Below are 25554 nucleotides of genomic sequence, written 5' to 3' on the forward strand. Positions count from 1 at the left end.
CTACTGTCAGGGAGTTTTCATGCTTGCTGGGTCAGACTTGTTTCTTAGAGTAAGTTATAGAGGTTTTTTGGCTTGCATTATGACCGTGGAGTTTGTTCGGGCTGGGAGTCCGTAGTCACTACGAGGTGTTTGTTCCAAAAATCTGACCAAAGGATCTCACATTGCGATGCTTTATTAGGTAAGGAGGCTGTGATCATTTCCATTGTAAAAATGTTGGTTGTCCGGTTGATCCATTCCTTTTTGCTTGGGACTACCTTGGATTTCCATTTCGTCACTAGCAGCGCACAGGCTGCTAGTAGTAGCTGTGGTGCCAGACCTTTCAATTTAGTCCAGTCATCCTCATCCTTTTCCAGGCCAAACAGAATCATAAAAGGATCGGTGTCTCTTTGTATGCCGTCTATTTCCTTAATCCATCCCAGGACCTCCTCCCAGTATATTTTTATGCATGGGAAACTCCACCACATACGCCAATAGTCAGCTATCTCACCACAATCCCTCCAGCATTTTGGTCTTATTGTTTGGAACATTCTGGAGAGGTTGAGTGGATTGTATTGCCACCTGTGAAGAAGTGTGATGGCGTGTAATTGATATTGACTGGATAGGGATGTCTTAGAAGCAGCTTTGCACATTGTGTCTCACTGATCGGGGCTTATCTCTTCTCCTGTATCTCTTTCCCATCTGGTTCTGAGCTGTTCTGTAGACCCGTCCCCTGCTTCAATGAGTCCTTTGTACATTACGGATATTCGTCCCTTCATTTTACTTTTAGTGTCTAAGAGTTTTTCAAACGGGGTGAGGTCTCTTTTTAACTTGGCAGTCCATTCGGCTTTTGTTAGAACTCCTTTTATCTGGATGTATTGAAAGGTAGATAATGTGCCTATTCCTAGAGCTTCGGTTAGTTCCGGTAGTGGGATGAAAGTGTCTTTTTTCTGCAGCTGCCCTACCCTTTTCAAGGCCTGCCTCATACCATGATTGGAATCTTCCTACGTTGGGTATGTGATCGTTTATCCCGGGGGACCATAGGTGGCTAAGTGGGGATGGCCAGGTGGTGATCCTGCGCATCTCTTTGCCTGGGCGCCATATATTCCAGATGGTGCTCAATATCGGGTGGCCTTTGATTTTACGTAGAACTCTTTTATGAGGGGTCCATAGCCATTCCGACACAGTGATCAGTGAGAAATAGTGGTTGTCCATGTGAATCCATTGGAGGTGCTTGTGGTCGCGCAAGTGTGGGATGAGGATGCGCAATTGGGAGGCTTTATAATATGCTCGTAGGTTGGGAAGACCCACTCCTCCTTCATCTTTGGGGAGTGTTAGGGTGTTGTACGTGATCCTCACCCTCTTCCCCTGCCAGAGAAACCTGATCATAAGTTTTTTAGCGTCCTGGAAGAACCCAATTGGAATTTCTACAGGTAACATCTGGAAGGGGTACAGGAATCGGGGGAGGCACACCATTTTAATGGCATTAACCCGTCCCAACCACAAGATCGTGAGCTTATTCCATCTTTTGAGGTCCGAGGGGAGGGAAGTTAGCCTCATATAGCTCTGTTATAGTTTTGGTGATCTGTATGCCCAAGTACCTTAGTGCGGAGTGCTCTAGTTTAAGACCTAGTGGTAGAAATTTAGTTTCATTTTCTCCTTTCGTTCCTTGTAGAGGAAACAATGTCGATTTGTCCTTGTTCACTTTAAACCCAGAGAGTTGGCCATATTCTTCTAGTAAGTGGAGAGCATGGGGGACTGATATCGTGGGGTTGGTAATGTGTAAGAGTATATCATCCGCGTAGAGCGCGATCTTGTATTCTGTCGTTCCCAGTCACATCCCTTCTATCCTAGGGTCAGTTCGGATGTTTTGGGCTAGGGGTTCTAGGGAGAGTGCGAAGAGAATTGCAGAGAGGGGACATCCCTGTCTAGTTCTGCGTCCCATTTCGAACAATCTGGAGTATTCTCCATTGACCAACACTGATGCTTTGGGGGATGTGTATACCGCCTGTATTCCCTTTCCGAATCTCGGCCCTATTCCCACCTTGCGCAGGACCACCTTCAGGAACTCCCACTCTAATCTATCGAAAGCCTTCTCTCCGTCTATCGAGAAAAGGGTGGGGTCACCCGGTAGTGTTTTTGATGCGTGGATAAGATGGAATGTTTTGCGCATGGTGTCCGCCCCTTGCCTACCTAGTATAAATCCGACTTGATTGTTGTGTATGAGGTGGGGCATCAGCACTTCCAGTCGGGCGGCTAGCACTTTGGTATAAATATTGGCATCGAGGTTGAGTAGGGAGATGGGGCGGTATGATCCGCAATATTTGGGGTTCTCCCTTCTTTAGGAATTACTGTAATTAGAGCCTTTGTGAAGGAGTCGGGGGCTTCTCCTGTTTCTATTATCTCATTGAAGAGTTCCGTCAGGAATGGTATTAGCTGTGCACTGAAGGTTTTGTAAAACCCAGCGGTATAACCATCTTCCCCGGGAGATTTACCCATAGTTAGTCTTTTAATTGCATCTCGGACCTCAGATTCAGATATTAGGGATTTTAGAAGTTCAGATTCAGTATACAATATTTTGGGCATATCTATTGAGGACAAATAATGGTCTGTGTTTGGCAGCACAGGACTCACTTCCGAGGTGTATAATGTTTAGAAGAAGTTAGCAAAACTCTCTGGGACAGTGTGGGTGGTATTAGCTATTGAGGGGTTTTCGGCAATAATCTCTTTCACTTTCCGCTCTGCTCTTTGCTCTCTAAGTTTGGCTGCTAAAAGTGCATCTGCTTTGTCCCCCTTTTCGTAGAATTTCTGTTTGCGGAATCGGAGAATACGCACAATCACAATTTGCTCATGCTCCAATAGTCTTAGTTCCTCTCTTTTGCTCTGTGCTGCGTCTATGTTGTCTTGGGCTTGATCTCGGTTTTCCCTTATATCGCTTTCCAATTGTCGAATTTCCGATCTAAGTCTGTGTTCTATAATCTTTCGCTCGCTCTTCTTGGTGGATCCCTCACATATCAGGATGCCTCTCCAGGTAGCTTTACCCACTTCCCATATTGTTTGCTTGGAAACCTCACCTCTATCATTCAATTTGAAGTATTCATTAATTTCAGTTTCCATTTCAGTTTTAAAGACTACATCTTTCCATAGGGTCTCGTTGCACCGCCACTTCCCTCCCTGGACAGGTAAATTTACCCATTCTATGTCTACCAGGACCATTTTATGGTCTGACCATGTTATCGGAACTATTTCTGATTGTGTTTAAGTGTCGAGGAGGTCTTTGGTAAGGTACAAGTAGTCGATTTGGGTAAACGTTTTGTGTGGGCTGGAATAGAATGTGTATCCCCTTTCATTTGGGTGTTTGATCCTCCACACATCTTTTAAGTTGTACATCTCCATTATGTCAGAAAACTCAGTGCAATCTCCTCTTGCTTGGCTTTTCGTTTCGGGGTTCCCAGGTTTCCAGACTTCGGTCGGGTCTGCCCATTGGTTAAAGTCCCCTACCAGAATGATATGGCCAGAGGCTTCCATCATTATTTTGGGTACTGTCTTCTCTAAAAACTTGGCCTGTCCTATGTTAGGGGAGTATATTACTGCAATCGTTATTTTTACCTTTGGGATGTTTCCAGCTATCAGGAGGGTACGTCTGCTTACATCGGACCAAGTCTTGTCTACCTCTAAATCGATCCCCTTCCTGATCAGAATGCCAACCCCTCCTTTCCTGAGTGGCCCGGAGCCCCAGAATTCCATTCCACCTCGCTTCCCAATTGTTAGGCAGAAACCTGTGCAGTTCCCTTAGGGACCACTGCAAAAGATTTAAGACTACAGGTGTTTGGCAGTAAACCCACTTGGTAGCAGTCTGTACCACACAGATTCACTTGGTAGCTGTGGCTGAGCAGTCAGACTTCCCTCAAGAAGAGTTAGGCAGTATATAGAGTATACACAATAGGTACAGAGATAGAGTAGCACACGCAAACACTGACCAGAGCTTTGGTGTAAAAGTATATAATTATTTATTTAAAGATACACTTGTAAATTACACTAGCAACAAAGAGGTAAGTAAATTCAGCACACAGTATATATATATATATATATATATATATATATATATATATATATATATATATATATATATATATATATATATATATATATATATATATATATATATACAACCCTAATTACTTATTAGACAAGTCTTAATGAGAAACACCACTTATTTTCAGACAAGGGTGAGCGCTTAACATAAGATGGCACTCTAATAAGTTATTAAAAAGGGAGGGGAAAAAGGCAGAGTTATGGAAGCACGCAAATTTCAATACTTTTAAAAGAACCACAGTAAGGCAGGATAGGCAGAGTTCTGCTGGGGAGCAAGGAAGTCAATTGCCAGGCGCACTCTTGGAGAGAGCAAGCAGAAGGGGTCCAGGTTCACACAGTGGGGTTATGCCCAAAGAGTCTTGTAGATAGTTCGCACACAAAGAATGAAATTAAAGTCAGAAAAAGTTAGCTAGGTTGTCCCAGGCCAGCCCAGGTTAGAAAGTCAAGGCTTTACTGTCACCCCGAACGATCTGTCGCAAGGGAAGCCAGGCGGGACACAATACCTTAAGTGTGAAGGAAGCTCCAGCGGGGCAGTTGTTCCTGGCAGCGGGTGCAAATTGGTGTTTCGTCCAGAGGAAGAGGAGGTCTCACCGTGGAGGAAAGATGATGGTCGTTGCACTGCCAGGGAAGAAACCAGCCGCAGAGTTCTTTGGTTAAAAGGTACTACCCTTCTCTTCGCGGTAGTGGTAAGCCGTGGTATTCCGGTTGCCGGGGTACTTGGCACGGGCAAGGCGGCCACGAGATGCTCCAGGAAGGTGAAAAGAAGGCAAAACTGGTTATCCCCACCAGTCAAACGAAGACTCCTCTCCGGACTGGAGATCTCCTCTGTCGTCGGAAAAAGTGGTGAGATGGTTCCGCAGGGCTCCACCGGTGTTGTCGTCGTTGCAGGTCGGCTCAGCGTCTCCCTCCTCGGATTCCTAGGTCCTGTGGCGACTTCTGAAGTTCCAGACCCCAAAGCCCTGCTTTTATGCAGCAAACCCCCATTCATTCAGCCTGTCAATCAAACATGCTAAGTGGTGAGCCGGCCGGCTCACCACTTGGGCCAATCACACAAGAGTGCGACTTCAGTTACCAAGGTAACTCAGTCCAGGGTGCCTAAACCCCCTCCCACACCGCCTGTGGTACCCAGACAGAGTGGCATCACTTTTGGAGGCTTCTGTGGAGAAGCCCGCCAAAAAGTGGAACAAAGGGCTCGACTTGGGTTGGAGTCACAGAAGAGAACACAAACGCCATTTTAGAATCGAGTTCTGGCAAAAAATACCAAACCCGCAAATTAATATTAATTAAATAAACCGGCGGTATGTTCGAGGCTATAAGAATTAAATAATTAAAGTTGGTAGCCTCAAACAATGGGAAAATCCAACAGAGATATATTCGCGGTCGAATATAAAAAGTAGTATCCACTGCCACCAGCCAAAACCCGATCAGGGGGGACGGAGACGTGCCCCTCGAACAACAGACTCCGGGGCAATCGAATTGCCCCGACCAGTACGTCCACAATATGATGGTTTGTACTGGTTTCTGTTCATAATTTGGGACTAGTAAAGCCAATGGTGACTTTACATGCCCTGGGAGACAGCAGTCAGTCCCAGGGTATGGAGTCTATGTTTGGGGGTTGCTATGACACCCCTGGGTTACGGCACGGAGGGTTCTGTGTAACCCACATCAAAAACACATGAAACCCTATGGAGTAAAAGACCCCATAGCCCATAAAACACATGGAAAGACAAAGGAACACCTCAAATCATGTCTAAGAGTGGGAGTAAAAGAGTCTCACTCTTAGCAGGAGAAAAATATAAACCCCAAAAAATCCAAAAAGCTGTTGGGGGACTCACTAGGTTGGGAAAATTAGCATTTACAGAGAATTCTCCCTAACAGCAATTATGCATCGTTCCTCACCCTTGGCAAACTTTGTCTCTTGTAGAAGAAGAATGTCAACTTTAGATCTACGAAACTCTCTAGCCACTAGTGATCTCTTGGTTGGTGAGTTTAGTCCCTTTACGTTAAGTGTTCCTATCCTGAGGGACTCCTTGCCCTTCTGCTCTTCAATAGGTGCCATTGTTAGGGCTCATTAGTTGCAAGTATGTGACCCGCATCAAACTAGCAAAATGTACATGAGAACCCACTTTGTCTTGAATGTTGTGATATGTCACCAATGTTGCTACAACTTTTGCCCACTTCATGTCTGCCCATCCCCCCACCCCCCGCCCCTCTCAAATTGGTGGCGTCCGATCGAACCCAGGTTAGAGTACATGTCCTGCATCGAACCACCGTTGGGGACCGTTACTTCACGTCCCTTTGCTTACTATAACATCTTAGTCTTAATTGAGCCCCATTTCGACCCCCCCCTTTCGTGTATGTACACCGAAACTCTTTTAACCCAGTGCTTACTTTCTTCATTCGGAACATTAACATGTGTGCTGGAATAAATGTCACCTTACCACCAGTTCGGATCAGGAGTCCTCTCCCCCGGGGGGGGTTTTACCTCTCCGGAATTTCCGCGAGCCCTTAACTCGTTTCCTTCTGGGACCCTGTATGCGCCATCTTCTATCTTCTCGTTGTGAATCTTCCCGGTCTTGTTCTTCTGTGCGGGATCCGAGGAGGTCTGAGATACAAGCCTTGATTTCTCTTTCGGAGCTAAGTTTGATTTTGTAGCCGTTGTATTCGAAGGATAGGGAGAAGGGGTATCCCCATCTATATCTCATACTCTTTTCCTTCAGATGTTTGGTGAGGGGTCCGCACATCCGTCTGAGTGCTAACGTTAGAGACGATAGGTCTTGGTATATCGAGATCTGGGCTCCTCCTAGAGTGATTGAGTCACTGGCCCTTGCTTTCTTCAGGATCCTAGTTTTGTCCTGGAAGCGGTGGAATCGGGCAAGAACAGATCTTGGTCCAACTGGGGGGCCTCCAGCTCTATGTATCCTCTCCGTCTTGGGTTCGTCAATCGCGTCATCTGCGACTAGGAGTTTAATGATATCATGTAGGGTATTCCTCAGATCGTTCTCCGTCTTCCCCTCTCGTTCCGGGATGCCGAGAATTCTCAGGTTGTTCCGTCTTTCCCGATTTTCCAAGTCATCAAGTTTGAGTTTAAAGTCCTCTTCACGTTGTTCCAATTGCGTCATTCGTTGATCCAGCTGTGTTTCTAAGGTGTCTATGGACGCTTGGTTGTTTTTGACCCCTTTGAGCCTTTCCTCCATGGTATCTAGGCGTTGTGTGATCTTGTCTATTTTGGAGCTAATGCTGGCACCCATGTTTTTTATTTCGCCCAGTAAGGCAGCAATGTCCCATTTGGTAGCTGTTGATTCGCTCCCCGGGGTGTCTTTATTCGCCATATTATAATCCTGCTTCTCAGCCGGAGTCGAGACGTAGGAGAATGGGGCATGTTTCTCTCTTATGTTCATGGGCTCCACGAGGTTTTGGTGGTGTCACTGGTGGCGTCCAACAAGGCGACGTAGTCCAGGGTAGAGGAGGTACACGCCCCTGATTCGGGGGCCTAACCCTCCACCCTGCTCCTACAACGGTCGTGGTTCTCTTACTGATCGTTAGCAGAGGAATTCCAGGTGCGTAGGCAAGGCGTGGATGGTAAGCGGTCACAGGCGGATCACTCGGGGTTCTTTTAATCAGGTGTCAGGCCCACAGTCACCTTCAAGGTCTCTGCCCTATTTGAAAAGTTTGGGAGTCAAAGCGTGCAGTCAGTGACCGCTTGTTCTTCACCGGATGGACTTTTGTATGTGGGCCGTGACTCTTGGCAATTGAAAATTGAAGTAGTGAGGCTAAACACCTCTTGCCCAGGGTTGTGAATCTTTAACTTCTTCCTCTGTTCGGATGTGTGAGTCTTGAAGGGGTGCTGCTGGGGAAGTTTCGGGCAGCAGCTAAAATGCCCCTTGTGGATGGCTTGGGCGTTTCATGTGGAATGGGGGACTACCAGGGTTGGGGATTGATCAAGCGTGATCTTTAATGTGTTTCCCTACCCCTCCAGGGCCCTCCTCCGATCCAGGGGCAGAGGGTCTCAGCGGAGGGAGGGGGAGAGGGAGTCCCAGACTTGCAGCCGAGTAGTCCGCGGAACAGAAATCTAGAGTTCAGTCGGGGGGATGGAGGATGGATACTCGCCGTGCGCGGCCTTTTGTCGGCAAGGGAGGGGGGGCAGGAGCTCTGCAGGGCTGCCGCGTCTTCCGAGTGGCGGATACCGTTCAGGCTCCGGGCCAGTGCCTCTCCCTCCAAGCGCCGCCGTTGTGTCCTCCCCGAGGGGGAGAGCGTCCGGGAGAGTAAAAACGCGGGACCAGGCAGTAGAGAGTTCCCGGGCTTCACTCGCTCCGCGGGCTCAGGGATCCGCCTGTAGCTGCTGCACAGGCCTCCAGAGAAGGGTCGCGGAGCTGGAGCCCGTGGAGGCTCTTTCAGAAACAAGTTTCTCGGGCTTGGAGGGGCCGTTTTCCTTCGGGTTTTCCATCAGCTTGGGGGGGGGGAGGGGTCCTCAGCCAGCAGCACGTCGATTTTGAATCATGGGGGGTCATAAGGATGGGGGCTCAATCCATCTCAGGGACCCAAAGTCACGGAGCTCACGCAGAGTCTGACCTCATCCGCACGCCCCCTGGTGGCCAGTCCGATTTATTCTTTTAAATAAAAAAAAATATTCAGATGAAAACAGCCTCCTATTTCTTTTCCCAGGTTGTGAGGAGGGTTGTTGCAGCGAAGGGTATGGGATCAGTGCCCTTCCTCCACCATATATGAGCACATACAAAATTAAATATAGATATACATTTCATTACAAGCCTTACTCTGAATGCTTTTTTTGTGTTTGATTTAGCAAACAACTTGCATTAAGGAGCAACCAAGCGCTGTAACAATTATTGTAGCAGGATCGCATCAAACATCTGGCACTGCTCTTACAATATTATGACGTGCAGGGCCTGGTTGAAACCGAATTAAATAAATATACTTATATGTGAAAGGGAAGAATTGGAAATATCTAAATTGGACACTACAACACTGTACACTTGATTTTAATATTATTGTGGTACATATATCAATAAAGTTAAGCACAGGGAGAGAAAGTAGGTTGTCCAAAAACACCTTCCTTCCTGATCAAAATGTCAATTTGCAGATTAGAACATCACTGATTTGACCACTACACAACATACCTTCTCCTCTGCGTTTTCAAACCACTATATCTCCACTAAAGATAGTACAGCATGCTGCAGCCAAAGTGGTATTGCTCACAAGTATGTTTGATAACTTAGAATTAGTGTGCTTTAGCAATGTCTTTGGTTACCAGTAGATGCCTGCACAGGATGTGAGCAAGCATGTATTGTTCTAAGGCTGTTTGCACTCGTTCTCATTCTTACATCCAACTTGGCTCTTTTAGGCAGACCTAGAAGCTCTAGAAGCTGTCATGCCTTTCTGCTGGATGGTCCCTCTTTCAGACAATCTAAGATGTTAAAACAGTCTTGAATGGGCGGCATAGCTTGCTCGAATTCTAGCAAGGTGGAGTTGGAGTCGTACATCGATTATTTAAATGTTCTCAAAATATGAAAATGAAGCAAACCATGATGTGTCTGCTTTGCTAAGGAATAGCTGACCTTTGGTTTATTTTGGCAGTATACATTTTAGCTTTTGGTGCTAAATAGGAGTGGATTGTAAGGGGCTTCTCTGATTAGAATTATTTTGGATTTACAATGATCTCAGACAGCCTGCAGAAGGAGACCCATCTCAGACTTTTCAACAAGTTCTTGCCGACCCTCTCCTCCTCCTTTTAGAAAAACCTCAAATAAACACTGTCCATCTCCAGCCTATCTAGATCTTCTGTTACCCCCTACCTCACCCGACCTGCTCACTTAGGTTTTCCAACTACCTCAACTCGTTAGTTAAAAGTCTGAGATTCTTCTGAAGAGGAAAAGCCTTGCTCTGCTAAAACTATTAAGAATATCCTCACCTTTGTGCCAGCACTAAAATCACTAGTCAACATTACTTTGGATCTGGTATTATTCCAGGAGTACTGAAAAAAAATAACACCTTTGATTTAGAAAGTCAATGAGGATCCTAACAAACTACTGACCTATCAACAAAACCTTGTTCATTGGTAAGTACATTTAGAATATTAGGACCCAACAGCTTCTTGCATTTAGCAAAGTCATAACCTCCTCCATGTTCACCAATCTGGTTTCAGGACAGCCAGAGGGTATGGAAGTGTTTTTACTTCATAAGAGAAGAAATCCTGAGCTCTCTGAATGCCAACATGATAACTATTCTCAGCCTCTTGGGTGTCTGCAGCTTTTGATAGTGAAAACCCGACCATCCTCAGCAATCTTTATACCTCTTTAGCACATATGGCTCTCAAGCTAATCTTTTCAGGCAGAAAGGGAAACAAGTCAGGTTCCGTTCTTCCAAAACCTTTACCTCCGTTATGCAAAGCCCCACAGGGTTGCATCTTATCACTGCGTTTTTTTAACATGCATCTTAAACCTTTGGCAGATCTCATTTTGCCACACACTTATATCAACGATACTCCCATCGTCTTCCACCTTCATGCGTATTCTGCTGACCTAAACCAGATTCCAGATTGCCTACTTCACATTCAGTACTAGATTATAGTCCGATAAATACTAGATTATAGTCCGATATCTCTACTTGAATGCAATGAAGACAAAAATAATTTCTCAGAAACTCTCTTCAGGTATCCTCTTTTTGTAACGCTCACCTGGTATCCATGGGGACGTCACTCAGCCTGTCCTGACCTCTTACGACCTCGAACCCTTCCCTGGAGTCTACTCGACTGGAGACTGGGCCTTGTTTTCTTGGAAAGTGTGTTCTCTGTCCTACTTTAAGCACAGGGGCGCGTTGATTGATGCGGGCTCGTTGCTGCCTAGTTACTTCACTGGCAAGAGTCCGACAGGTAAGTATAATGAGTCTTTTGAACAGTTCTCTAACTTCGTTCCTTTCCTTACTTAGATGATGGCCGGCATCCGGGAATGGCGACATGCTGCTGAGATGAGTAGCGCGGAAGGTGATTGAGAGCGCGATGAGTGATGCGACCCTTTCGTATTTGTATTGAACTGAGTTCTTTTTCTGTGTCTTTTAGGTGCCGCGACGTGTTCAGCGTGGATGCCGGTTATGAAGAAGAAATGCGGTGAGTAAGCGCGGTATGCAGTGCCTCTAGATGTTTCCACGCTAACCAGGAGTGTCTTTTCCCTCTTGCAGATGGATGAGAAGTTCCGGAGACAGAGTTCCCCCCACAGCGGCTGGGATTCAGGTAAGCGTTTGAAGCTCGTACAGTCTTTAAAAATAAGCAAAGATTTGCTGAATGCTTACTAATGCCTTTTTTCTGTTCTTTTGCCTTTTCCTTAGGAAGCGGCGTGCCGGGATGGGAATGACACCGCCGAAGATGCCCGCAGAACAGAAGGAGCGATGAATGATGGGCAGAAGCGCCGCAAGGTAAGGCTGTTCCTAACGGTGTTCTTCCAGGAGCTGAGCGCAAAAGAAAGATGCAGGCCTACTGGAGACACGGTGAGTGTCACGGCACAGGTGCAGAAAACACAAAGCATGTTTCTCAGCCTGGGCGTGGCTTAAATAGTCTCTGGGTATCCCAGGTGTCTCCTAGGCTGAACCACACCCAAAAGACTAGACAGCACATGCAGTTCTGGGAACCGAAATATGTGGGGGCATCCATCTTGTCCCTATCAATGCACTACAAGTCCAATCCCCAATGTTATCCTATGGGAGTGAGTGAGTCTGGTGCCACAAGCGCCAAGTCTGACTCCAAGTGGGTCTTTGGAGGGATGGAGAGGCCCTTGAGGGCCATGTAGGTGTTCGTGGCCTGGCTCCAGCCTGACATCTTGGAGAGCTGGGGACATGAGGGGCAGGAATCATGACACTTTTCTTGCAGGCCTCATTGTGCTTAGAGAGGCTTCACCTTACTAGTAAAGCCCAAAAAGGCTAAAAAAACATGTTTGGGGTTGCTGATTTTAATCTTGTTTGGAGGAACATTGCCTAGCATTGCCGAGCTGAACTGCACTTATGGGTGTGAACAGACTGATATGCAAATGGATATTTCTCCTCTGTGAAAAGTACAGTAAACAAAAACTTGGTTGCATGCCCTCCGGAGTGGAAAACATCCTACAGAACTAGTTATTTGAGCCATGGTTCTCAGTAGAGCGGCTCTCACATTTTTGCAAGTTAAAATATACCTCCATCTTAAACTCCTGAGATCAGCTGACTCAAGGTCTTTGTCGGTGACTGCATTTAAAACAAGCATCGGCACGGCAAAGCCAATAGTTTGGACTTTTGAAAGGACACTGTATATGCATTTGTCAGATATTATCATCATATGCTCAGCACCTTTTGCCAGCTAATGGCCCCACATATACAAGTACTCGTAACATCGCCAGGGATGGTCTTCAAATGTACAAGTACTCAAACCAATTCCCTGAAATACATAAGCACTCACAAGGAGTATGTTGCTTACTTGTAACACCTGTTCTCCAGCACTGGTATCTTTCATGGATTCAAATACTTTGAATATTCCCCCCCCCCCCGACAGGCTGGGAATCCTCGGTAACACTTTATTATAGCTTATAATACAACTTTTATGCTCACTTTAGTAGCCCATCCATGTCCTAAGGTGCATTCTATGTCAGCCAATAGGACGTCGAGTGACAAGCCCCACCCATCTTCACATTCTAACCCCAGAGGGATGAGAGTTGGCGTAATGTAGCCTTGCTCCCTTAGGGGTGGTAGGTGGGTGTATATGAATCCATGAAAGATACCAATGCTGGAGAACAGAAGTAACAGGTAAGCAACATACGCTTTCTCCAGCATTGGATCTTTCATGGATTCACATGCTTTGAATAGACAGCAGTTAACATTTTGTAAAATGAGCTGTAAAGGAAGAAGGCATACCTTATTGAAACAAACTTCCGACCCTTGCTTCAGCCTCTCCTGGTCTCTGCATGCAGTAATGCTTGACGAAGGTGTGCGGAACGGCCCAGGTTGCCCCGTAGCATATGGGTTCCTAGTGATTGTTTTGAATGGCTTGTTTTGTTTGGAAATAAAATGCATCGAAAAAATGCATTTAAAAAAGAAAAAATTAATGGGGGTGAGGGGGTCACCCCAACCCCTGTTTTTTTTACCCCTAAAAAACCAATTATAGTAAAAAAAAAAAAAAAAAACTTTACCTACAAACAAATGCGTTTTTTCGATGCATTTTTTTTCGAAACTATGGCATTCGAAACTGTATATTCAAAGCAATGCCTGGATACCAGCATATGTCTGACAGGGGAACCCCTGCCCATAGTGCTGCCGAAGACGCCACTGCTTTAGTGGAATGTGCATGAACGGGTCCTTGCAGCGACCGCTTGGCCTGAATGTGCGCCGTCGAAATTGCAGTGGAAACCCATTTGGCTACATCTTGCTTTGAAATTGGCCGACCTTTGTTAGGGGGACCGAAAGCTACAAATAGTTGAGACGTTTGTTGTTGAAGTCTTCATTTCTGTCTATGTAGAACTTCAGGACTCTTCGAAGGTCTAGCGAATGTACAGCTTGTTCAGCTGGTGTACGGATGTGTGAAGAAAGCCGGTAGGGTTATTTCAGTGTGCAGGTGGAAGTTGGACAACCCCTTGGGAACGAACGTAGGGTTTGTTTTTAAGATGACCTTGTCCAAACTAAACTGTTGATATGGAGGTTTAACAGACAGTGCATGTATTTCTGACATCCGTCTGAAAAATGCGATTGCTACTAGAAAGGCAGTCTTCCAGGACACAAACTTTATGTCCGCAGTCACCATAAATTCGGACTGAGGTTTCATTAGGGCTGACAGCACAGTGTTTAAGCTCCACTGAGGTGCCATTTTCTCTTGAGGGAGGGAGGGTGCAAAATAGACCTCTCATGAAGTGTTTTACAATGCGGGCTCCGAAAATGGGAGCTCTTCCTTGCTTTCTAGAAATTGCAGCTGAATGCACTTTGATGGACAAGTGAGAGAAACCATCTTTTGCTAAGTGTAATAGGTATGGTAGGATTTGGTGAGGTTCCACCCCCATCGGATCCAATTGTTGTTGAGAACACAAAGCGCAAAACCAATTCCACTTGTATACATGTGACCTGTTTGTGGACTCCGCCCTGGCAGCCTTTAGGATGTTTCTACATTCCTGCGCGAGTGGGACTTGTCCAAACTCGTTGAAGTCTGGAATCAGGCCTTTAAGTTGAGCACCCCTGAGTTGTGATATCACACCTGCTGGTTGCACATAGTCAGCATATCGGGGTCTTGACCCAGAGGGATTGGAGGGTCCTGGGACAGGTGAAGAAGCTCTGAAAACCATGGTTGTCTCGCCCATGTTGGCTCTATGAGAATGACTGTGCACGTGTATGCCCCAATCATTTTGTAGGACCTTGCATATAACTGGTGTTGAAGGGAACGCATATGCGAATATTCCTTCACATGACGTTGTGAACGCATTGCCGAGCTATTGAGGCGAACAGCAGGCATATCTTGTGCTGCCATGTGGCAAACAAATCGATGGTCGGCGTTCCCCACTTGTTGAAGATTTGTTGGAGCTTCCTGTCTGCCAGTTGCCATTCGTGTGACTGGTCGTTGGCTCTGCTCAGTTGATCTGCAGTTTAGTTTTCCTTCCCTGGAAGGAAAAATGTTTGTAGTTGCATGTGGTTTTCGATGGCTCAGTGCACAAGCTGATGGGCTTCTCTAGAGAGCGACCTTGTGCCGCCCTGTTTTCGCACATAATACATTGTGGTTGTGTTGTCTGTGAAAACTTGTACCACTCTGTCTTTGAGCACTGGCTGGAATGAGTGAAGGGCGTGTGCTACTGCTTTTAGCTTCAGTATGTTTATGTGGAGTTGTCGGTCGAGACCAGTGGCCCTTTACTGATCACAGGTTTGCGTACGCGCCCCATCCTGTTAGCAAGGCAGCCACGATTAGAGTTTCCTGAAAGGGAGGATCCCTGAATGGGACTCCTATGGTGATGTTAGATGGCGTGAGCCACCACTGCAAGCTCTCTGTGGGGGACTTTGTTACTGTCATCTTGTCGCTCCATGTTCCCGTTAGCTGGGACCAACGGCCCGCTAGGAATTCTGTAGTGGTCTCATTTGTAACATGCGGATCGTTATTTCCGCTGCCCGATGCGATGATACTCGTACTAACCAATCGTCGAGATATGGATACACTTGATATCCTTTTCTCTTGAACAACACGGCTATTGGGCCTAGACATTTTGTGAATGTTCTTGGTGCCGAGCAAATAGCAAACAGGAGGACTTTGAATTGATAGTGATTTGTGCCCACAGCAAATCTTAGGAACTTTCTGTGGCTTTTGCGAACAGGAAAATATGCGTCTGACATCCAGTGACACTAGGTAGTTGCCCTCCTTTATCGCCTTTAGGACATCTGTCAAGAGGACCATTTTAACTTTTGTTTCTTGACATAGTTATTCAGACTTCTTCGGTCCAGAATTGGTCGCCAGGAGTCGTCTGGTTTTTTGACCACAAAGAATCTTGACTAGGTGCCCTTGCACCTCTGACGCTTCGGAACTTTTTCAGATTGCGTTCTTTATGAGCAGTTTTTCCATTTCGCACATTAAGATGTTTAATCGCAGCTGGTGTTGAAATATTGGGGAAGTTGGAGGGGGGTTTCCTTGGAATTGTATGACGTGTCCACTTTGTACGATGTCTAACACCCATCTGCCTCTGGTTAACTGTTGCCACTGCTGTAGATGGTATTGCAAGTTTCCCTGCAGTTGGACCGTGGGTGCAACTGGTCGATGGAAGTCAGGCTTGTTTTTGCTGCCTGCCCTGTTTGTCGCCTTCTTGGAGCTTGCTTGTAGTCTTTTTGTCTGTATGGGTACACCCGGCGATACCCCTGGTAGCACGTTTGTGAATATGAGGGTTCCCCTCTGGTATCCCTTTATGCCTCTGTTGCTGTGAAACGACCAGAGGCTCATTGAAGGAGCAAAAAGTGTGTCTCACTATCTCGCTGTATCTGTGTCCATTTTTATTGCTTTAAGGGCATCGTAAATTGTGGGGCGAAACAGTTGCTCTACCTCGAAAGGCATGTTGAGTACCTTTGACTAAACATCTGCCCTGACATCTGCACACTTTAACCATGCATGCCTTTGTAGCACAAGGCAGTTATTGATTTGTTTAAACCCTGTGTGAGAAACCTGAGGGCATTCACCCAGTAGGACCTCATGGATCCCTTACTCAGGTGGCCACGACACGGCCATTGCTGTTGGATCCAGTTCCTTGGGGTGGAACAGTGGGGAGGTTCACATGGGTGGAGGAATCCTGGGTTATGTTCGGGGGAATACCCCAGGTGAGACGCGGTACCATCTCTTCTACCCATTGAATCACCCTTACCCAAAGGCAAAACCAACAACCCATTTACATCAGATACATATCCTCGGAGCACAAACGCAATCAGGATTGAAAACCGCCTATCTCAGAATCCTTGCTTTCCTGTTCCCTATCTGAATACTGCCAGTCTTTCTTCTTCCCGTCCCTCTGGCTGCTATAGTCCGCACCCCCAACCTACTCAGGTAAACTACTACAGTTCGCACAATCCATCTTTTTATTTCACGGCCCCAGCTATTCCTGTATGCCCCATAAACCCTACCGATCCTGTCCCTCTGATTGTCATTTTTCAAACAACCAATCCACTATGACAGAACACCAACATTCCCACAATCCCTTCTGTTCTGTTCTTCATCTCTGTCATTCTCGTCCATTTAACAAACCCTCCAAAACCTACCCTTCCGAGAGCACCTTAAACCCAAATTCGAAGGCTATAATTCCATGTAGCAACTCTTCCCTATTCTACCCCATAGAACACTCAGGAACTCTACCACCCTCTTCTTCCACCCTGAACACTTTCTCACATTTTGAAAGATGACAGACCTGTAATGCACCTGTTTACCTGACATGTCCCGACACAAGGGTCAGGCGAAGTCAGGCAATTAATTTAAATCGCACACACCCGATGGGCCTTCCTTTTCCCCACACGGATAAAAGGTGGAGCCAGAGAGCACAGTACAGGCAAGGCAGACAGCACAATGAGACGGCTACACGCAACAGTTCAAGAGACGGAAAGGCGGCAGGAATCGAGAGGGTGTTGAGGAGAGAAGTGACCTTGCCCTTTTAGTCCCAGATCCGCAGAGCCTTCGTGGAAGAGAGCCTAAGACTGTGAACAATAGCACAAGTGTCCTGCAGCAGATGTCCATGGTACACGGGGCAAACCTATGCCGATAATCAGGAGCGAGGGAGCTCCCCGCGCCCGTGGTACCGGCCTGGACTCCAGAGAGGAAACAGCCAAGTGGTTCATCACAGGCGGCGAGTTAAGAGGAGAACAGATGAGAACCAGGCCATGTTGAGTGAGAATCACAAAGTGGCAAGTTTTGAACCAAAGCTGATGAACTTTGAATGAACTGTAAAAAGTGTGAAGGTGAGACCAGTGGCAGAGGGAAACCGGCGCCACATGGGTGCTAACTCAAGAGACTCTAGTCGAGCCCCATATAAGAGAAAACTAAAGAAACCAGAAGGCCATAGGGGAGCCAGTGGAATAGGTCAAATTCGTCATAATGGGGATCAAGCAAAATCCATGTACAATCAAAAGACTGATCTACAAACGCAAGAAAGCAAGGGAAGTGAATCGTGCATGGTGAAAGTAAAAAGGGAAGTGAATCCTGTGAACATTGAAACCAAAAGTTAAGAAACTGCAAGAGTAAACACGAAGGAGGGATGCCAGAGAAGAGGGGTCCGAGCCTGGCAGAGGGAGATCCAGAGATAAAGCGATCACCCAAGTACTACCAGTCTAGAGGGGTCCGAGCCCGACCGCGGGAGATACAGGGGTGAAGCTATCATCCAAAACTTCAAATAAGAAAATAATTGACATATAAGTTAAGGAACACGATACGTGTAGGGTCAGCTCCCAGAAGAGGGGGACCCAGGGGTGAAACCATCACCCAATTGGAACTGTGGAATAAAATTGAGAAGGGTCAGCACCCAGAAGAGTGGAGACCCAGGGGTGAATCATTATCACCCTAACAAACTTTAAATATGTTAAAGGAACTTTTGTTTTGTTGTTTAAACACATCAGGTCCTCGAAGGCAAGAGACTTTCAAGTGAAACGAGACTTTGCCATCGACGCCCCGATAATTGAGAGCTTGAGGATTAAAAGCAGAACTACCATCTCATGCTAGAAAAGCTTAGGAGCATATCCTGAGGGCTGCCATTAGAACGGTCGTCTTGAGGACCGTGAACAAACTGTGCTCCAAGCTCCCATCTTATCCTGTGTACAAAACGTGGGGAAGGGAGACCCAGGCTACCGTATCCTGACATATTATTTTGAGAACACTTCTTTCCTTCCTTAAGAACTATCCTACACCCCTTTTTATATTAGTTGTGAGGTTTGGCAATAGTTTTGGTTTAGTATAGGCCTTTTTATTTGACACAACACCACTAGAACTGCCTTATTTTTCATTTGATGGTCGACGTATGCTCCCAGCTGAGATTTGGGTTTAGAATAGGTGTTTTTCCAAGCTAAATACAGAATTCATTGTTCAATAAACACCCGTGAACTGTGATCACTTATGTCTGTCTTACTTGTTGTCACCATGAGTTTCTCAGACCTGTCTCTGCATTATCGACTACTATATCGCATGATTGAGGAGTCTTCCCCTTTCTCGCAGGATGTCTAGGGCCGGCTTTCTTTTATCTTCTGGCAAGTACTCTGCAGAGCCATCTGGTTCCACATCTCACAGTCGTAGCTCGAGAGTATTGCCAGTGAATTTGCCGCTTTTACTGTGGTGGCTCCTATGGCCAGAACTTTGTCAAATGCTTCTTGTTTTCTGCTGTCGTCAGGTGGTACTGTGCATTTTTTACCTTGTGCGTTAGATTTTCTGCATGCTGCTGCTGATACCACTGAGTCGGGGTTGGTTGGGTGCAAGGCATTTCGGGGACACCTCTGGTGCTTTAAATTTGTTCTCTAAGCAGCATTTTTTACACCGGTTCCAAGAAGGGTTTTTTCATGTGCAACAGCCCTTCTTCCCAAACATGGTCTAGGATGGGAGTTGACATTACCACCTTTCTGCGCTTGTGCATTAAATCTTTTTTCTGCTCTGATGGTATTCGGCCAAATTCTTCACAAGCCTTTTGGACTGTATTGTGGAATGCTGTTATGGCATCAGGTGGAGACTGATGCGACTGTTCTTCCGAGCCTTGGTTTATACCCAAGTCTGTGTCCTCCCAGGTATCTAGTTGTGGTGATTTTGAGGTAGAGGTGTCAGTGTCCCTTTTGTCTCCCTCATCATCTATGGTAGAGAATTTTAGTTCTCCTTCTTCCTGGCTGTATGGGGAATGTTGTGCCCTTGGAGAAGCCCCTCGTGTTCTAGTGGGGCTGCTGGTCCTGTGCAGTTGTGTGTGTCTCCTAGGCTTGATAGCCGGCCTTTGCGGTGGGGTTGTATGGCTGGTGGGTGTATTCTCTCTTGGTTCATTGACCTGGCCCATTGCTGTTATGTCAGACCTACTGGGATCTACCCAAGGGCCTTGTGCATCATTGGATGCCTGTGGATGGGGTTGGTTCACTGGTAGCATAGTATCCAGTTGTTGAAGTAGAGACTGGAGAGTAGATAAAACGTGCAATAACAGGGACTGTGGGTTGAGTAACGGTTCTGTTGGCTTTGAATGGGTGGTTGGGCCGCCGGTGTCTGTTTCCGGCAACTCCTGTAACCTTAGTTCCAGTTTCTTCCTGTGGTGAATATTGGTCTCCTTCAGATGACTGGGGTGAACACCCCTGTTCAAATTCTGAATCAATATGGTGCTGCAGTATCTGATCTGGAAGAATTGACGAGATCGGAGATAGGGATGGGCCTTTGGACGCTATAGGATGATCAGCGTCTCCCTCGGGTGGTTGAGGCGAAGATGGTTGCCCACTTCCTGCTATTATGACTTGGTTGCCTATGACATTGGGCGAGTGGAGGGGCCCGACAGGTAATTTAAGGACTATCAAGCCTTGTACAGGTGAAGTCTCTCCTACTGGCTCTTGTTCCTTTCTTGCTGATATATGTTTGATTTCAGACCTGTGTTTGTGTCTTAATTTTTCCAATCTTCCTTCCGTTTTCTTGATTTTTTATATTTTCTGCGTTCCTGTGGACAAGGACGCTTTCATTTTCTTTTTTGGGCCCCTATTAGGCAAAGTTTGTATGCAGTACCCTTTGGGACACTACACACAACTAGGATTACAGGTGTAAGCAAAACCAACGTCTGTTATAAGTCTGTACTACACAGTTTTGTGGTAGCGTTGCTGAGCAGCCGGGCTTATCTCAAGAGGGAATGTGAGCTGTAAGGATGTTACACAGAGGTCTATAATTACAAGTATTCAAATAGACTCTTATACTCAACGTTTCTTGGTAAAACACTTATTAATTTATTTCATAGTCAGTTATTAAACATTCACAAGAAGGAGGCAATCTATATCACACAAAAATATACTTCAGTACTTCATAGTATCAGGTTCTGAGGCATTTAAACTACTTTGAAGGAGCAGCAAAATGGCATTCAGAGCATTTGAAGTAAGAGCAAAAAGGCATAAGTTAATAAAACGAATATTACAGTTACTCTTCAACAGTGCAAATAGTTTGAGTTCCCCAGAGGAGTTGATTCAATGCAATAGGTTAGGCCAAAGCCAATGGGCTAAAGTCTTGTATAGGATAAAGCAGTTCTGGAAGTTAAACGGAAAAAAGTATTTGCCAAAGTTCTCAGAAGTAGTTCGTAAAAGAAAGATTCATATGTTGGGTCACAAGATGACTAGGGCTGCAAGTTGCCAAGGTTTCAAGCACTTTCGAGGTGAGAGGTAAGTTCTCTCGATCGGATTTTCACAGTACCTTAAAATGAAGAATAAGATGCAGCTGAAGACGTCGGTTCCTGGCAGTTCCTGCAGATCTCGCTGTTCCTGAGCCTCAGTCGTGGGGACAAGAGGGAGGACGTTGGGGGACTTGTGCACTGCACAGGGACTAGTCAAAAAGCTGGCAAAGGCAAATCTTTAACTCCGGTAGCTGTAGTCAAGCACACAAACTGTTGTCCTTCTCCCTGGCTATTCTGTTTCCTGCAGCACTCTGAGGAAAATATAACCAGCTCCGAGAATGGTAACCAGGTGGCTTATGAGTTGATTGGTCCCACCAACTCAAAGGGAGAAGTCATCCTTGACAGGCTTCTCTGTCGAGATGAACTTGGCAATTCAGACCTGCAGCAGGGCTTCACCGGGCAAACCAACAGTCCAGGAGTTGCAGCAGCCATCCTCTTCCAACTCGTCTTCGGTTCTTTCGTTCCAGTGGTCGACTGCCTTCCAAGCCAAGAGACTCACCTTTTAAACTGTTTTCTCCCACTCATTCCATCCTAGCTGCCACTCACCCAGCAGGGTGGCTGTCCTTGCCAGACAGTCAGAGAGCCAATCACGCCAGAGTTCATTTGGGTCTCCTAGAAGACTAAGCACAGGGAGTTTCGGGCACCTCCCTCACTTCCTGCCCACCCCAGACACTCGGGCGCCAGAGGCGGTCTTCAGTCCTGAAGCCCACCAAAGGCGTAGGAACAAAGGGACCAAACCTGGTTTGGCGCGCAGAGACAAACTCTAGAAGGACCTTTCCAAAAAAGAAATGGCGAAAAAAGAAGACCGGACCCGTTTAAACAAAGCAGGCTTTGACGCCATCTTGAAAAACATGACACCATGTATCTGCCCTCGTTTAGCGAAAGGGCTAGTCTCCTTTTTCTATCCTTGAGGGTTTTTGTGCTTAAAGTGGCACACATTTCACAATCCTATTGGTTGCGACTTGGGTATATGCAATTCAGCATGCCCGTCTCCCTCAAACATTTTGTAATTCCACATGAATGGTATGCCTTGAAAAGAGCTTTCCGCTTTTTTTCCATATTTGAAAGTTTAGAGCACTTATCTGTTTTCTGAGTTTTCAAGAAATATGTTGGTTTCTGGCCTGTCTTCTATAGGAGAGAAAGCTTTGAGGACTCCTCAGCATGACGTGCGCTTAGATCTGAAGATGGCCTTCTCGATGGGGCTTGCCACTCGACATCCCATTGGCTGACACAGAATACACCCAAAAGGACATGGACGGGCTACTAAAGTGAGCTTAAAAGTTCTATTATAAGTTATAATAAAATGTTACTGAGGATTCCCAGCCTGTCCGCAGGGAATATTCAAAGCATGTGAATCCATGAAAGACCCAATGCTGGAGAATATTTGTGTGTGTGTGTGTTTGTGTGTGTACAGTGTATGTGTATGTGTGGGGCAGTGTTACTGCATGTTGGAGGGTGTGTGCATGTGGGGGGCAGTGTGTTTGCAGGACAGCGGATAAGGGGACAGTGAACTGTGTATGTGGATGTAGTTTGCGTGGTAGGGCAGTGTCTTTGTGGGGGGAGGGAGAGTTCCTTGTGGGGGGATGTTACAAATGGTGGCGGGTGTATGGGGTGTGTTGGGGTTAAGCAGATTGTCTGGGATGTGTGTGTGTATGTGCATGGATGTGTTTGTGGGCCAGTGTGCTGGACGCTAACTGTTCAAAGTCTTGTACCCTCCCCTTGCATTTTCCAGAGGCGACAGATCTTTTTTTCTCTACAATGTTATGCGGCCCTTTGTAGAGGAAGATTGCTTAGTCCACTTGGAGACTTGCTGCAGCCCTGTACCTTTTGTTTACTTTTGCCCTGTGGGTGGGTCTTTCACTGCATGCCTTGTGGGCACCATTTTCTGGATCTGAGTCCACCTTATGGCATGCTCTGCAGAATTGTGGGCCAGCTGAATGGCTTCATGGTCTGAAGTCAGGCGAAAAACTAGCTCTTTGGGACCAGACTGTGCTCCCTGACACACTGATTCACCCTCGTACACCTTGTCTGCATCCGAGTGTGCTGCGTGTTCGGCATCCATGGAATAGGCGGAGTCCTGTTTTCGGCATGTTTTGAGGGTCTTGATCTTTAGTTTCTTACACAGGGACAAATTTCCTTCTTGTGGTTTCTAGGTAGACACTTCTTGACACGTATTGCGGACAACGGAATATTGATCACTAAAAATGATATGCATTAATGGAATCACTTTTTATAAGATCTGTCCATAATGACGCTCTTCTTGGTGCCATGGATAACGCCGAGTTTGCTAGACACTCAGTTATGGCTCCTGCAAGTATTTGCATTGTGACAGTTCAGTTTAAAAGCGGCAGAAAAAAAGCGTTGTGACTTTTTCCATTCGTTTAACCACAGACACAAAAAATGAATGTACTGTTTTTACACGTGCCCACAGCCCAAGCTGCTCGGCGGAGTTTTGCCAAACTTTCTGGATTGCGGGGGAAAGATGGAAATATCCACAAAACTAACAGGGGGAGGTGGAAAAAGAAAGAGCGGGGCAGTGTGTGAAGCCTTTACAGGAACGGCTTTCCGCCACATCGCTATTTGGACCGAGGTATTATGCGCATGTACTTTACAGTGGCATGCATGTATTTGGGTAAACCCAGGATGAGCATGTTTTTTACAGGACATTTCTGGCATATGTTGAGGGGAGAGGCATCACAAAAGCATGCACATTACAGTGGCATTCTGGAATATATTTGGGCACAACATGGATGGTCAATTATTTAGAAGACCATGCTGACATATTTGGGCATACTGAATGCGTGCAACTGATTTACAGGGACATATGGCAAATATTTAGGATTGAGGCATCACGTGCATTTACTTTATTGTGACATGCTGGTATATATTTGGGTAGAACCAGTATGAGGAAGTGTTTTACAGAGTCATGCTGGTATTCACTGAGCAGAGGAGCATTCTGAATGTGTATTTTACAGTGGGGCCTGAGGCAAGGCTGAACTGTAGCACACTACTGAAATGTGCTCGGGAGATGGCTTGGAAAGCGGGAGAACGTTGATTTGGAGCTCAGTGCTGACCATTTATGAGGGCATCAGGGTCATGAAATTATCATAAAGTGGCAAATGTGACAGGCATTTGGGTCACCATCATTAAAAAGGATATTAACAGAGGAAATGCTAGCCTACTTTGTGGACATAGGCATCATGCGCTTGTACTTTACAGTAACATGCTGGCAGCATATGGAAGTGTTTCCAGGCTATGATTGCATATATTGCGGACAGAAGAATCACGAGTATGTAATTTACAGTGGCACTCTGGCATATATTTAGGCATAGCAAGCATGAGCATAATGTTTTTACACAGCAACTATGGCCTGTATCAGAAATGTGAGGCAGACAACTTTTAGATGATTTCTCAAAATAATGTCATTTTATTAAATCACAAGTTTCAGTAAACGCCTCACTATACGTACCCTGACAATTATTTCCCTGCCTACTATAAACTAAAGGAAACATTCTAACAAAGGATATCTGCCCTCACACTTACACATAAAATACTCAAAATATATGGCAATTCACAACATGAACAATTGCATTCGTAATGTTTTCAAAATCTCTCTTTATAACCTGGTTGTACTACCCTTCCCCAGGTTTCAAGTTAGATTTAGTTCCAATGTTCAATAAAAAGAAAAAAAAGGAAATCTGTGTTTGTAACAAAGTTCCAACATAGTTCTTGGCTCCTTCAATTTGTCAAAATAAAGTTCTGTTAAACCAATGTTCAACCAAAAGAAAGATTCATTTTCTTCCTTGAATAATAATTTCCACTTCATCAAATAGCACCAATGATATTCTTGGTCAAGATGCTTTGCCACAACTTATGAATGTCAAAGAAAACACAACCTCTTGTCAGATTCAAAGACACACAGCTTCTTGTAGGATTCAAAGAAACAAAGCTTCTGGTAAGCTTCAAAGAAACACAACTTCTTGTTAGCTCTTCTCAGCTCTCTCTTTATAGCACCATAAATCACAGTTTCCATCTTTGTCAGGATGACTTCACAGCACCTCTGCTTCCACCTGGTTGATTCTCATACAACCATGTGGAAACAGGTCCACTTCTACAAGGATTCACCATGCAGGTCTACTCGCCTGCCCGATAGTGCTCCGCACTCAACAGTGCTTCTCAAGTTTTAAATCTACTGACAACCAAATGTTAACCATAGCTAAATTTGTGACTTTCAACAACTTTTCAGAAAAGACATTATTCACATTAGTGCTCCTCAACACCTTCATGTAGGCAATGCACTCTTCTTCTGAACATTAATTATCCTGGAGGGCATTCTTTTTTTTTGTGACTCTTTCTGCAACACCAACAATCAAAATGCCTTTAAGGATGCAATTCTACCTTCCATCCTTTTGGGTTTGGCAATGTGAGTTATTATACCAGCTTTAATGGAACAATCACAATCAACAAGCTTCACCCTTTTACAACCTTGCATTCACCCCAGTCTCTTTTGGCTTTAAACAATTCTTGTACAACTCTTTAGGCTTTGGCAAGGCTTGCACCCCTCTTGGCTTTGGGCAATGCTTGTACCCCTCGTGGCTTTGGGCAATGTGTGTTCCCTGGAACTCATAAT

The 25554-nt window shown here is 45.8% G+C and overlaps 1 protein-coding gene across 3 annotated transcripts in view; it reads right to left on the reverse strand.

Moving 5' to 3' along the window:
- Positions 1–25554, reverse strand: part of MFN1 (mitofusin 1) — a 1384201-nt gene that overhangs the window by 200412 nt on the left and 1158235 nt on the right. The gene's annotated exons all lie outside the window — the stretch shown is intronic.

Source organism: Ambystoma mexicanum, chromosome 10 (assembly GCF_040938575.1).
Source record: "Ambystoma mexicanum isolate Mex_15411 chromosome 10, UKY_AmexF1_1, whole genome shotgun sequence".
Classification (NCBI taxonomy): domain Eukaryota; kingdom Metazoa; phylum Chordata; class Amphibia; order Caudata; family Ambystomatidae; genus Ambystoma; species Ambystoma mexicanum.